Source organism: Cucumis melo, chromosome 5 (genome assembly GCF_025177605.1).
Source record: "Cucumis melo cultivar AY chromosome 5, USDA_Cmelo_AY_1.0, whole genome shotgun sequence".
In the NCBI taxonomy this organism is placed as follows: domain Eukaryota; kingdom Viridiplantae; phylum Streptophyta; class Magnoliopsida; order Cucurbitales; family Cucurbitaceae; genus Cucumis; species Cucumis melo.
Window position 1 is genome coordinate 4,495,912 of NC_066861.1, and position 14,356 is coordinate 4,510,267.

General features: G+C 29.4%; 1 long non-coding RNA gene across 1 annotated transcript; it reads right to left on the reverse strand.

The window, feature by feature from the left end:
• Positions 1-1,276: 1,276 nt before the first annotated feature.
• On the reverse strand, positions 1,277-1,749 carry LOC127149503 (uncharacterized). Its single transcript, XR_007821182.1, has 2 exons — positions 1,499-1,749; positions 1,277-1,413 (listed from the first exon to the last, which is right to left on the reverse strand). It is a non-coding gene; the product is annotated as an uncharacterized LOC127149503 (long non-coding RNA).
• Between the last annotated feature and the right edge of the window lie 12,607 nt (positions 1,750-14,356).

Here is a 14,356-nt window from a genome sequence, read left to right on the forward strand (position 1 = left end):
AAGAACACATATTTACTAGCAAAGCTTACTTTGTCATTCAATGTTAACCATTTTGCATACACTACCTCTCTAATATGGTAGAAAATTATTAAAATGCAAATCATAATCTATTGTACCCTTAAGATATCTTAATAAATGACAAAGAACAATAAAATAATCTTATCAGAATTATATATATATATATATATATATATATATATATATATATATATATATACTCAATCTTCTCAAAACATATGCAATAACAAGTCTTGTACAGTACTTTATAAAAAACATAATACTTTCTATAATCTTTACATATTTAGATTGAAAAACATTGTCTCATTTATTTTTCTTAAGGCTCATACTAGAATCACAAGGTGTTCTTACAAGAGTATCGTTAAACTATCAAATCTTTTTAATACTATATTCAATGTGTGATTGACATAAATCAAAATTAAACATTCTCAATAATACTAAACACATCATATTAGTCTCACATAAATCTTTCACTTCAAAATGTGAGTACCTAAATAAATTTATAGCATTACTAACATTTATGTTTGTATCAAAGATAGGTATATCATCAACATACAAACAAATAACCACACAATCAATTCCAAACAACTTTTAGTAAACACATGTATCAACAATTCACTTTTAAAGACATTGTTTACTAAAGTGTTTTTAAAATTTTTCTCATCAAACTTTCAAGAACTAGTTAAAGACCATAAAGAAATCTGACTCTTCCATGTTACCACTGAAGAATATCATCTTTACATACATTTGATGTATTAGAAGAGACCACATACAATTACAAACACTTTTAAGGACCTATAGTTGCTAATTTAATCATATGAGAACAAGCATCAAAACATTCTAATAATTTAATTAGTCACTATACAGTCTTAGAAGCATTTATAGCACTACAAGAGACGTGGGTACTCCCGACGTAGAAATACGTCGGCGAAAATGCAAAGTACGTCGGGAAAGGATATCCCGACGTACAAAACGGCGTCGGGAAGAACGTCGGGAGAAATGCATCGCGAGAGGCTTTCCCGACGCCGGGAGATGCGTCGGCATCGACGGCGTCGGGAAAACCTGTTTTCCGACGTTTTTTTTCCCGACGTAATGAACGTCGGGAAATATTTTTTATATATTTTTTTAAATATTTTATTTTTACTTTTTTCCTTATAATATTTTGTTCAAACATCCACAATGATGTTCGGATTGCTCAAAAAAATTTCGTGACGTTTTGGATTAAATTAAAATAAATTAATAAATATACAAACACAAATTAAAAAAATAGAATTAAAATTAATAATACGAATAAGTTGACTACAAAAAAATATAGTTCTCAATATAGAAAAAACATAAACATAAGACCCAATCTCCCAACGAGGTGCGTATGCGCGTCATTCTACACCTTCGATCCTAAAAATGGTATAAAAATAACTAAGTATAATACATAATCATATATTGCAAAAACTTAAGAATAATAGAGACATATACGACGTACCGCAGAGCTAGGGATCATGTGGTGGTCCCTGTTGTGCACGAGTTAGGTCTTCAATCATCTTTTTGATAGCTTCCACTTGTGAAGCTAATGCTTGGTGATTTCTATCTTGTACTTCAATCCGTTCCAAAGCTTCATGAAGTTTAGCTTGTAATTCAATCTCTTTTTGTGTGGACTGCGAACAAGATGTCGACGAACTGCTTGCACTTGCTGTTCTGCGGGCCTTCGGCTTGGGTCCCCAACCAAGACCTTTTGAGTAGCCTGGTTATCATTATTAAAACTTGTTATCATTATTAATCATGACAAATTACCTGGAATGCACGGCTGATATAATGGTCGCAGAGGAAGTGCCAATCCTCATCACGTCCAACCAATGCGTTTGGTGGGTTGGCACGAGCCTCCTCCGGGTCGCTGTACTTTTTGAAATGTCTATGACAGTCGGCCCGGAACTCTTTAAAGGTCGTGAGCATCTGATGCTCAACAAACCTGTTCATTGCTTGATCATTGAAATCAAGCACAAACAATCGCTGCATATTACAAACATAACACATTAGATTGGTTAAAGTTAGATATGTTTCAAATGAAATCATATATAAATGTGTAGTGCATTTAATTACCTAGAGGTCGCCCTTGACGACCTCAATGTATTCTCTCCCAACATCCGCCCACTTAAGACAGCGGACGGGAAATGTCTTTCGCACGCACACGCCTATCGCTTGGCTGAAGCGAACGACGTGTGGAGAAATAGGCTTCTCCGCTCCAGGGGCGATCGTCATCGGAATGCGCCCATTTATTGCAACGTGGCGCTCTAACTCCAAGAGTCGAGACTGCGCACGTCTCCTAGGAGTCGGAGTCGTTTGTTGAGAAGAAGATCCTGCTCAATAAATAGACAATAACATATAAAGTTAGGAACCCCTACATGAAATATTTGTAAGTTAAAAATGAATAAAATTCTTAGACTCACCCGTATTGTCGCCCACAGATGACGACCCTCCCGCAATGTTATCTAAATCCTCCTCAAACTGGAGGAACATATCGTCCGTCTCCATAAAATTTGATCGTCGATATGACATAATGACTATGGACATATAAAAAACAAACATTCAATAACCAAATACAAACACATAGCTAGAATCAAAATATATAAACTAGATATAAATATGTGCATACGTGGTTTAATTTGTCACTATAATTCCTCATCGCTTGCATGTGACAAGTGTTCATCCACATCGTCGATGAAGTCGTCAGTGACATGACGCACAACCGGTCTTTCAACGATTGTGGGATCAACGTCATTTCTGCATAGAGTGTCATCCTCGATGTGGCCATCCACTTGGTGGCTTACAACAACTTCTAGTATATTAATATGGTCATTCTGAACATCCTCCACTTCTGGCACGTCCCAAATACGCTTATTTTGGATGACTTGCACAACTTTCCAATTGATACCATTTTTTGGATCATCTACATAAAAAACTTGATGTGCTTGAGTTGCAAGAATTACAGGTTCCTCCGCGTACCAAAAACGGGATGTGTTGAGAGATTTTTACCCTACTTCAATGTGTGTCGTTCTTTGACTTTTGTTTACGTCCGTGTCATACCACCGACACTTAAATAGCCATACATTTCTTCCCAACGGATATTGTACGTGCAACACTTCGTCCAGAACACCGTAGAAATTATTGTCTCCAGTTCCACTTGCATCGCTTTCACCAATGACCATTATTCCCAAACATAAACAAATTCAGAACAAAAAAGCTACCATAACTGCAGGATAGCCAAAACAAATCTTAACACACATATTACATTCCCAATTCAATTTAATTATTAACTCCCCCCCCCCCTCCAATTTCAATTTTCAATTCAACTATAAATTCCCCTCCCCCCCAATTTCAATTTTCAATTTAACTTAAACCCCCTCCGTCCAATTCAATTTTAAATTTAACTATACATTCCCCATAATTCAATTTAACTATTAACTCCACCCCCCTCCAATTTCAATTTTCCATTCAACTGTAAATTCCCCTCCCCCCCTCCAATTTCAATTTTCAATTTTCAATTCAAATATAAACTCCCCTCCCAATTCAATTTTCCATTTAACAATAAACCCCCTCCCCCAATTCAACCCCCATTCAATTTTATTCAATTTTATTCAATTTTCTAAAACAAAAATCCTAAACCATTCAAATTTCAAATTTCAAATTTCAATTCAACCACAAATTACACACACTCTATACAAAAATACATTTAACAAACAAAAATCTATTCCAAAAGAAAATCCTAAACTAATTTTCATAAAAAAAAACCTTAAACTAATTTTTATCAAAAAAAACCCTAAAACATAAACTTAAACTAAATAAATTTACATATTTCACTTACCTAAAGTGGCAGACGGCGACGAGGAACAACGACGAGGGCGGTCGGCGACGGACGGCGGTGGAACAAAAGATTTATGCACGGCGGAAACTTCTTCTTCTTCTCCTTTCTTTTTCTCCTCCTCTCGGTTTCGGTTCTGTGAATACAGAACTGAAACGAATTTAAAGGGGATTTCCCGACGCAGTGACGTGGCGTCGGGAAATCCCTCAAAATGCGTTGAGAAAAGGGGAATTCCCGACGCTCATTAAACCCCTTTTCCCGACGTTTCACGCGGCGTCGGGAAAAACCCCTATTCCCGACGCCGCTCCCGACGCACTATTCACGGCGTCGGGAAAAACCCCTTTTCCTGACGTATTCTTGCCGACGCCTTCGTGGTGCGTCGGGAAAGATGGTTTTCCCGACGCAGCTCCCGACGCGTTGTTGAGGGCGTCGGGAAAGCCCTTATTCCCGACGTTCTTTATGCCGACATGCTTTTCGGCGTCGGGAATGCTCCATTTTCTTGTAGTGTAGGTATGTGGTCTTCTAATACATCAAGTGTAAACGGCTTCAATTACATATTGATTAATCTTATCTTTTAGGTTGAGTCTATTAGGGAATTAAAACTTAGAAATTGTGAATAAAGTTTTTAGATTTGAAATGAAAAAACTTCTTAAAATATTTACAAATATAACAAGATAGCATGCATATACATATATATTTATATATATAATAGATCACTATAGGCCAAAATATTTTCGTTTATTTTGGTGTATTTGAAAATAGCTATTACTTTTTTAAGTCGGGTTTAATAAGTTAAACTTTTAAAAGCTTACGATCGATCTTTTTGGTCCTTGTTCATTTTACATCTTCCTATGTGCTTTCAATGGTACATCTTTGAATCAAATATTTTTTTGGTTAATATATCATTTTAATTCTTATATTCTTGAAGTCTCCTTAATTTTAGTCCTCATACCTTTTCAATTATTGTTCAATTTTAGTCCTTTAATAAATCTTAACTTTAGTTTCTCATGAAATTCTTTATATAAAAAATAATGTTTATCTATCATGTTTTACTATAAATTTTGAAACATATTCACATATTCTTTCTTTTTTTCATGAAAATTATTATTATAATTTAATCAAATAAAAATAATTTTGAGAGACTAAATTTAAAATTTATTAGAACTATATGGATTAAACTTTAACAAAAGTACGAGGACCAAAACAGTATTTTACCATTTTTATTTTTATTTTTCAAAGTTCGTGTGACTTATGGGGAAAAAATTGATAGTTTAAATATCTATTAAAAACATTTTCAATTATGAAGACTTTTATTATTCAAATCTTGATTTTCCATAAGATGAATAGTGGAGTTGTTAATTATTTATAAATGAGTAGACATCTTGAAGATTGATACCAAAATATGTATAAGAGAACTTATATCAAATGGTAAATTTTTAAATTTCTTTTTATAAATATAATAAAATTTTAGATTAAGTATTTATAAACTCCGATAAGTGTCTATAAATATCTAACATTTATAAAATCTAAAATTTTATTATAATTTATAAATATTTTAGTTAATTTTGCTATATTTGAAAACAATTATATATATATATAAATAAATAAATAAAGTCCTTCGTGAGATAGATTTAGTAAATATTGATGATAGCGACAATATATGTTTTCTTTTCCAATAAATATAGTTAATTTAAATACAACTCAATTGGTTAATATATATATACAACTCAATTGGTTTATATATATATATATATATATCTTTTAACTATACTTTAATCTATATCTGTAATTAGAAGCTAACAGATCTAAATTTTTGTTTTATATGGATTTCTAAACTAAGAAAAGAACAAACATATTAGGGTAGAATTGGGTAGAACATTTTGACATATTTGATCTAATGATTAAATTGAAGTGGATATTAGTGTTTGAATGTTACTTGATTTTCAAACACATTCTATCTTAGTTTTGATTATAAATGTTAATTAAATACCTAAGCAAAAACTGGAGCTCAAAAGCATAATTTAAGTTTAAATTAAATATGAACTTAATAAACTATAAAGTGTTTTAAGATAAAAGCCTTGGAAATACACAAATCATCAATTAAAGGAGACTTTGAAATTAGATGTTTGGCCATTGAGAAAAGAAAGTGGATGTCCTTTTGATACTTTTCCTCATGTGTCAAAAGAGATGAAAAATAACACAAAATATTATTGGAAGGAGGGCCCAAAAATTCCTTTTCTTTTTTCACATCAAAGTTGAGATTATTATATACTTAATGGTGAATTAATTCATCCATAGTTATTACATAAATTACTAATCTACTGCAAATTGATCAATATTCAACCATTTTAAAACAAAGAAAAAAATTAATAATGAATATATTTATAAATATGAAGAAAATTGATTCTTAGGAAAAATAATAATAACAATAAGAAGGTCATGTGCTTTATAAAGTTTGAGAATGATGAGGTGAATTAATTAAGATGAAAAATATTTAATTGAATCAATAAATTGAAGTAAGTATGATTTAAAGGGCTCACTAATTGATAATCTTGCCTCTTTAAAGCTAAAAACATATAAAGGATGCAACAAAGGTATTAGTGGGGAATTTCTTATTTTATCATCCATAATGATTTTGTTAATCACTTTTTCTTTTTAATCATCAAAAGAATATAGAATAATTTGAAACAATACTATGAATACTTAAGTCACCTTCTTTTTTTTTTTTTTTTTTTTTTTTTTTTTTTTTTTTCTTTTTACTTTTTTATACCTAAATTTTGAATGAGTAAAGTAATTTTTTTTACGACACCCGTATTTGAGCCGCATGCTACATACAAGTTCACTCGAATACCTGTTAAGTTAAACTCTTGTTAGCGAGTAAATGTATTTTAATTTCTTTTTTTTTTTTTTACACAATAGATAGACTTTCAAACATCGAAAATTATCCCTTTATTTTTTACTTTACTTCATTTTCACTCCAAATCATCACTTGTAACTTTTCAGAAAATAAAATTTACTTTTACTTTTATGTTAGATGAGAGTTATGTATTATGTGGTTTATGTTGATTAAATTATGTATGTAGTTTTGTTTATGTCGAGTATAGCTCAACTAGCATTGCAATCTCCATGCATGAATTCAAAGTTTGAAAAATATAGTTTTAGAAATATAGTTTTAGAGAATATTAAATAATTCGACTAAAATTCTCATATTACTTTTTTTTTTCCTTTTGTACTTCAATTTCGTTTTCAATTATCATTATAAATATATCATTTAAAATCATAATAAAATATACATAAAATGTAGGGATGTTTTCAAATATAACAAAATGAACTATTACTTTCTATTTGTAAAAGACTGTGATAAACTCAAATAGACATCTATCACTTTAGTGTTTATTTGGATTTATTGTGATTTACTCTAGAAAATAAAATTTTATATATTTGTAAATATTTTAAATATTTTTTGATTTAAAATAATTTTCCTAAAATATAGGAAGAAAAAAAAAGTAATCTAATGTTAGTGTTATTTTTTAAAGTGAGCGAAAAACTAATAAAATAAGTCTATCTCAGCCGACTAATTAATGTTTGTACTATCAACATCGAAGTCAATAATAAAAACAATGATATTAGTATTTGGTTTCTATATGGTTCTTAGTTCACATTTAATGGGGTTTTATTTTAAATATACTTACGAAATATTTTTAACTTTGTGAATTGTCATTCCAAACAAATCCTAATACTCAAAAAACACTAGTAAATCCTAAAAACTGGAGAGAGATTTAACTTTATGTAACCTAAAATAGAAAAGAAGATAATAGATTAAAAAAATTGGAGTTGACCGATTAAAATCTAAAACAATAATAAGATGTCATTTGGGGTGAAAATTAGTAGATTGCCCAAGACTATAATAACTATCTCTTGCTACATGAAATACTATTTAAAAGTTTCCTATTAGCTTCGATACACACTATTTCTAAGCTCCAAAATTGTTACTGTATTTACTATATATTTGCTACAGTTTTTACTATTTAACATTCATCATTTTTTTTATTCTTTGATATAGTGTTTACTTTTTCCTTATCAAACCAAAATGGTCTACACATCATACACATACTATTATAATCCAAACGCCTTAAATACAAACTATTCTAATCAAACTATAATAACCTAAGATTATAATTAATTACTCATTGTCCTAAAACACCCCAAAATTGTAAAAATTTAAATATTAAGCTCACCTAAATCGATAAATTTAAACAATTTTATTAGCCATTTGTAACTATATTCACCTGCTTCTATCTAAAACCAATTCAGAGTCGATTAAAATTAAAATTTTCCTCTCTCGTAATCCTACCAATGGAAGAGAAAAGCAACATTTTAGAACATAACAAAATGAACTAAAATACATTTTAAAAAATAGAGCAATATATTAGATTATATCATTGATGAACATTGGTAAAGGTGAACATAATAGACCGAAAAATCGAGTCGACCGACCAAACTGAAATCGGTTGGTCGAAAAACGAGAGGAATCGGTCGGGATCAGTTTCAAAAAGTTTCAATAAATCAAGAATTTCCAAAAAATTATTCTTTTAAGTGTTAAACCGATCCGACTGATAGACCCTTACTCATTGATATTAAGGTTGATTTGACAATTTACTAAATTGACTATGGTCAGTTCGAGGTCGATTTTGTCAAAAAAAATCGACTCTGATCAACCGATGATCAACTCTAGACATTGATAAACTTCTATAAATATATATTAATGACACCGATAGAAACAGATAAAAGCATATCAATATCTATCAATATCTACGATAAAATAAAATTGTACGGTAGGGTTGGCAGGCAAATTTTCTATAGAAAAATTAAGGAGAAGATAAAAAAGAGAGAAAAAAAAGAAGGCAAACTGCTGTGAATGAAATATGTCGGCCGGATTGCATCTAATTATAATATTGATCTCCAATATTTCGCTTAGTACTCCTCCATTTAAAAAAATATTAAGTACGTGTAAACTTCATAAAATGACACCTTTTTAATTAAATGAAAAACGACAAACCACAATTAAAGGGTGTCACTCCTCCAAAGAAAAACCATTTCCCTAACAAAAAAAAAAAAAAAAATTAAAAAACAAACAAATCAATCGTAAAATCTAGCCATTAGATACAAAATATTCGTAGATATAACACAAAAGAGAAGTCTTCGTAGATATAACAAAATTTAAATTATACTTTTGAAATCTAAAATCGTTGTTACACACTTTAATTATTATACATTCCAAAAGTGTTATTCAATATAATTATTTGAAGGATAATCTAGTGAATTGATGATGGCGTTGAAAATAGACTATCTTATTCTGCTTAAGTCAGAATTGTTCAGGTATTTTACGTATATATTTCATGATTTTGTAGGTAGTGAGCTGAATTCACGTCATTCTAGGTTATGATGTTCAAACAAGCATAATTAAAGGTTTAGAGCATTACAGGAGCAAGAAGTTTTGATGATTGGTATTGAAGACATGGAGTCGTAGATGGTTGTAGTGTTGCAGTATCGTAAGGGAGAATGGATAACTTTTTTAGCATAATGCATAGTACCGCGATGTTGTCCTATAGTGTTGTGATGTTACGAACTTCGAACGCGAAGGATGAGGATGCAAACGCACAATGACGCGTCCTACACCACAAAACGCTGCAACATTGTTTTTTAGCCGCCAACCTCAAGACACACACTTTGATATATACTTTTAGACATTCTTCACATAAGCTCTTGGCACTCAAATCTATTAGATTGAAGACTTTTTCATATTATTTTTTTATGTTTTTGATGATGTATTATAGCTAAAGTACTATTTTCTAGCTTAGATTCGTTGTTTAGGATTTTTCTCATATTTCAAGGTATTTGTGACTTTTGAACAAGTTTTTCTTTGTTGTTAATTCAATTTTTTTTGTATTTGATTTATATCTTGTTTTCGGACACTTAAGGATAGCTAGCTTCATTACTAATTTATTGGAACAATAGATTAAGTTTGCTTGCTATAAGCATTGATCAATCTAACCTAGAATTTAATTTGCACGAATACTTAGTTAGGTGGTTGATTAACTAACTATATATTCTCCCTAACAAACACTTGATCTTAGCGCAATTGATAGTACTTAGGATTTAGCATGCTTCTCATTGGTTCAATTGATACCATTAGTTGCTTAGGACAATTCAATTGGCTTTTCCAATTGAATTGGTTATGTGAAAGCAACATAGAAATTTAGTAGTGATAAAAGCATGATCGAATATATAGAATAGGAAACTCTTTTAGACCCAAACTAGATTCCTTTGACATTTCATTTTACAATTCACTTTTGTCTTCCAATTTAACTTTGTTGCACTTGAGAACAACCATAAACCCCCTCCCCCTCGATTACCTCGATTGAAAATAGTTTTATTTAAGAAATTAATTATTGTGCTTCCTGAGTTTGACCCAAACTTACTACTAAAACTAGTGTTTGGTGTAAAATAAAATAAAACTATAGTCTAATAAAATCTTCGTAAATCATCAAACTTTAATTTTAATATCTAGATATTATTTTTATGAATCATAATAACCGAATTTATAATTTAACACAAAAAATGAAAATGTTACTTTTGGGTTCGGACTCTAAATATGTTTTCAACTAACATATATATATATATATAAAAGTCTTACAAAATTTGTTGATAACATATCATTGTTTGATGTATTGTTTTTCAAGGTTTTGACTTATTTGACAACATTTTTTTTAAAGAAAACATTGCTTAATTAATTTTATTTGTTTTTTGGGAGCAAAATTAGAACCCCACTCTTTAGGCTTATTCATCTTTTGTTACCAAATAATTTTTTTTTTTTAATTTTTTCTTTAAAAGAAAACCTTAAGAATCATAACCATTATTTTCAACATAACACATTTGTTATTTTCTTCATTGAAATCAACGAGCAGTTGAAAGATAATATACTAATGGCATTTAATATCTCTTTATCTAAACAAAAAGAATAATTAATTATATTTGGAAAAAGAAAAAGCAGATTTTATGTCTCCTTAAATGGAAACCTCCTTCATTATGTCTCCATTTTATTGCATTTTAGTACTCTTTTTAATCATATTTTTTTCCAAAAAAAAAAAAAAAACTCATAACTTTGAAGTATTTTACTGTTTCACACTATTTTTTTTATTGAGAAATTCTCTTGTATAGCAAAAAAGAGAGAATATATATGTTGAAAAAAAACTTGAATACCGAGAATTTGTATAAATTTTGCAGTATTTTGTAAATAGTTTCAATTTTTTTTGCTACATTCGAAAACGTTAATTTATTATTTTTGTTTTCATATTTTCAGTATAAGTATATGAACTAATTTTTGTCTAAATTCCAAAAAAGTGAAAAATGATTTCAACACTACAACTTTTATAACTTTTGTAACTATTTTGTATTTGATTTTTCTAATAAAATTAAGCCTATTCTTTCTTTTTTGTTTGCAATAATTTATTTTTTTCTTAAAGTATAATAGTTGAATTATTAGTTAAATTCTGAAAACAAAAACAAGTTTTAAAAAACTTATTTTTATTATTTTCAAAATTTTACTTGGTTTTTTAAAATCCATTGGTCAATGGTAGATATTAAAAAAGGAAGAAATTTGGAAGTAGTAATGTTTATATAGGTTTAATTTTTTTAAAAAAAATAGTTATCAAACAGAACTGGGTTTCTTAGCTTTTACAAGTTTAACTTGATTTTGAAAATGTTGTTAACATGTAAACAACGCATAAAAATCACAGATGAAAGTGAAATTTGTAAACTTAATTTAAAAGAAAAAACAAAAGTAAAAATGCCAAATAACGTTACTAAACGTAAGAACCAAATATACAATTCAATATTAATTTTCTAATTAAAAAATTTTATACTTTTCTAAAACTACATGCCTTTTCTTTCAGGATCATTAGCAAAAAAGGCAAAACAAGAAGTTATAATAATTAAGTCCATAGCACACACATTTATTGTTTGTAAAAATGGCAAAAACAAAGCTCAACTTATATGATACAAGATGTAAAATGTCACAAATACCCTCGTTACTGATACACGTTTGATACACTTAATATCCATTGGTACACACTTATACTTCTTGATACATTTGATATATATTTGATACTTCTTGATAATCTTTGGACCATGATACACTTATACTCTTTGATATACTTGATAACTTTTGATACACCTGAAACACCTTGATACACCTAAAACACCTTTTTACACATAATACTCTTTGTTATATTTGATACACTCGATACTCTTTTGACCTTGATACACTTAAATGCTTCATTAATAAGTTTAATACACTTGATGCTCTATTAATAAACCTGTTATACTTCATTGGTCCACTCAACAAATTTAATATGCTTGATACACGTGATATGTTTGAATACATCTGATGTACTACAATACACTTAGTATTCTTCACTGATACACTCGATTAATTAAATACACTTGATATGCTTGAAGTCTTACTTATAGACTTGATACCCTACTAATATACACTTGTAAACTTGATTGATATATCTGATAATGATTCACTTTACTAATTTGCAATATTTTAATAATATATTGTTGATATACTTTCTAATGATACACAGAGTACGTTATATTGTTCATATACTTATATAATCAATAAACTACAACAAACTACATAAAATTTGAAAAAATGAAAATCACGTAATAAGTATATCAACCAACTAATACATATAATATTAGTACATAACGAATAAAAAGTAAAATAAAAAAATCAACACAAAAAAATAAAATAAAATCATTTCAAATCAGATTTAACTCAAAATACACATCAAAGAAAGTAGAGAAAAATCACAAACGAAGTTAAATTACTCCAATCAACAACCATTATATTTCATATTGAAAATAATGTGCCATTAATATCTTAAAATCAAGATTAAGATAGAAAGAAAAAATTATTTTTCCCGTACAAGAAAGGATGATTAGGGTCTTAAAAAGATGGAGAAATAATACGTACACTATTGAAGAAAAAAATTGTTTTTTTCCATAAGAGAGAATGATTAGAGTCTCAAAAAGTGGGAGAAGAAATAAGGAAAATTGACAAAACTAGCACCTTTTTTGTTCTATATTTCAAAAGTAGCACAACTTTATAAAACTCGTAATTTTTTTTCTCGGGGTTAATCTCGATCAAGATTTACCTGAGATTCTTTCTAGATTATAAAAATATTTTTGAAGGAAATTTCTCGACCTCTCTCGATCAAATGCGTCACCGAGATAGTTTGTTTTTTTATTAAAAATTTGAAGTTTATTAAACACTTCTGGTGCTAAATTTGCCACGAGAGTTTTTGAGTTGAAAACACAAGCATTTAGGTTAACTATTCCTTGACCATCGTGGCCTCGAGATGCATCAAGTTGAAAAACAGAAGCAATTATGTCAATGATCCTAGGCCAAAGTTACCCTGAGATAGCCCCGAACATAAGTATTAGGTAATATGTTCTCGAGTTAAGGTTGTCCCGAGATGTCCTCGAGTTTAAAAACATAAGCTAAAATGAAAATTAAAAATTAAGACCTAGACACTTTTTAGTCATTTTTAGGAAAATATCTTATCCATAAATTAAAGATGATGACCAACGTGGAAGCTCCTCCATCACTTTTTTGGGGGTTTAATCATTTCTTAGTCAATATATAGAATAAAATTATTGAACTTGTCCTTCAATAAGCTAAGTTCAACTTCGTGGCTTCTTCATACAATAATAGACTTAGTCAAAGGTTTGAATTTTTTTTTTTTTTTTTATGTGTGTCGAACATTGATCTATTGGATCACATAGTAGGTTATGTTGTTGGTTGACTTGTTTGACAATAGACACACCATAAAGACTTCATTAAAGCTAACACAAAATATGATGTAGATTAGTTTAAAGTTCCATTTTTAGTTATAGAAGGAAGAATATTGTGGAATTTTTTGAACAAGAGCTCCCCTTCATGGCTTCCTCCAATTGCAAGCAAAATGACATCCTCAAATGACCTTGTAAAGCGTCGAACGATCTCCATTTCTTTAAGGTTGTTCTTGCTGATGTTCTCAAGAAACAAAAGTTTGTAACCAAAATTTATTATAATATCCAAAGTCTCTTGTTATGTTGTTTGACAGTTCTTTGTCTTTACTTTCAAACTTTTAATAAAAACGCACACTCCCAGTGCTGCACTCAATCGAGAGAGACTGAAAAATTTCCTTCAAATAGTTTTTTTAAATTTGGAAAGAATTTCGAGGTTGATTTCGGTCGAGATTGACCTTGAGAAAAACAAAATTACGAGTTTTCTAAAACTATGCTACTTTTGGAATATAAAACAAAAATGTACTATTTCTCAAAATTTCTCAAGAAATAAGGGATGATTATGACATTAAAAGAGGAAAAAAAAGGTTATTGAAGGGTTGTAGTTTGGAGATAGTAACAAATTTA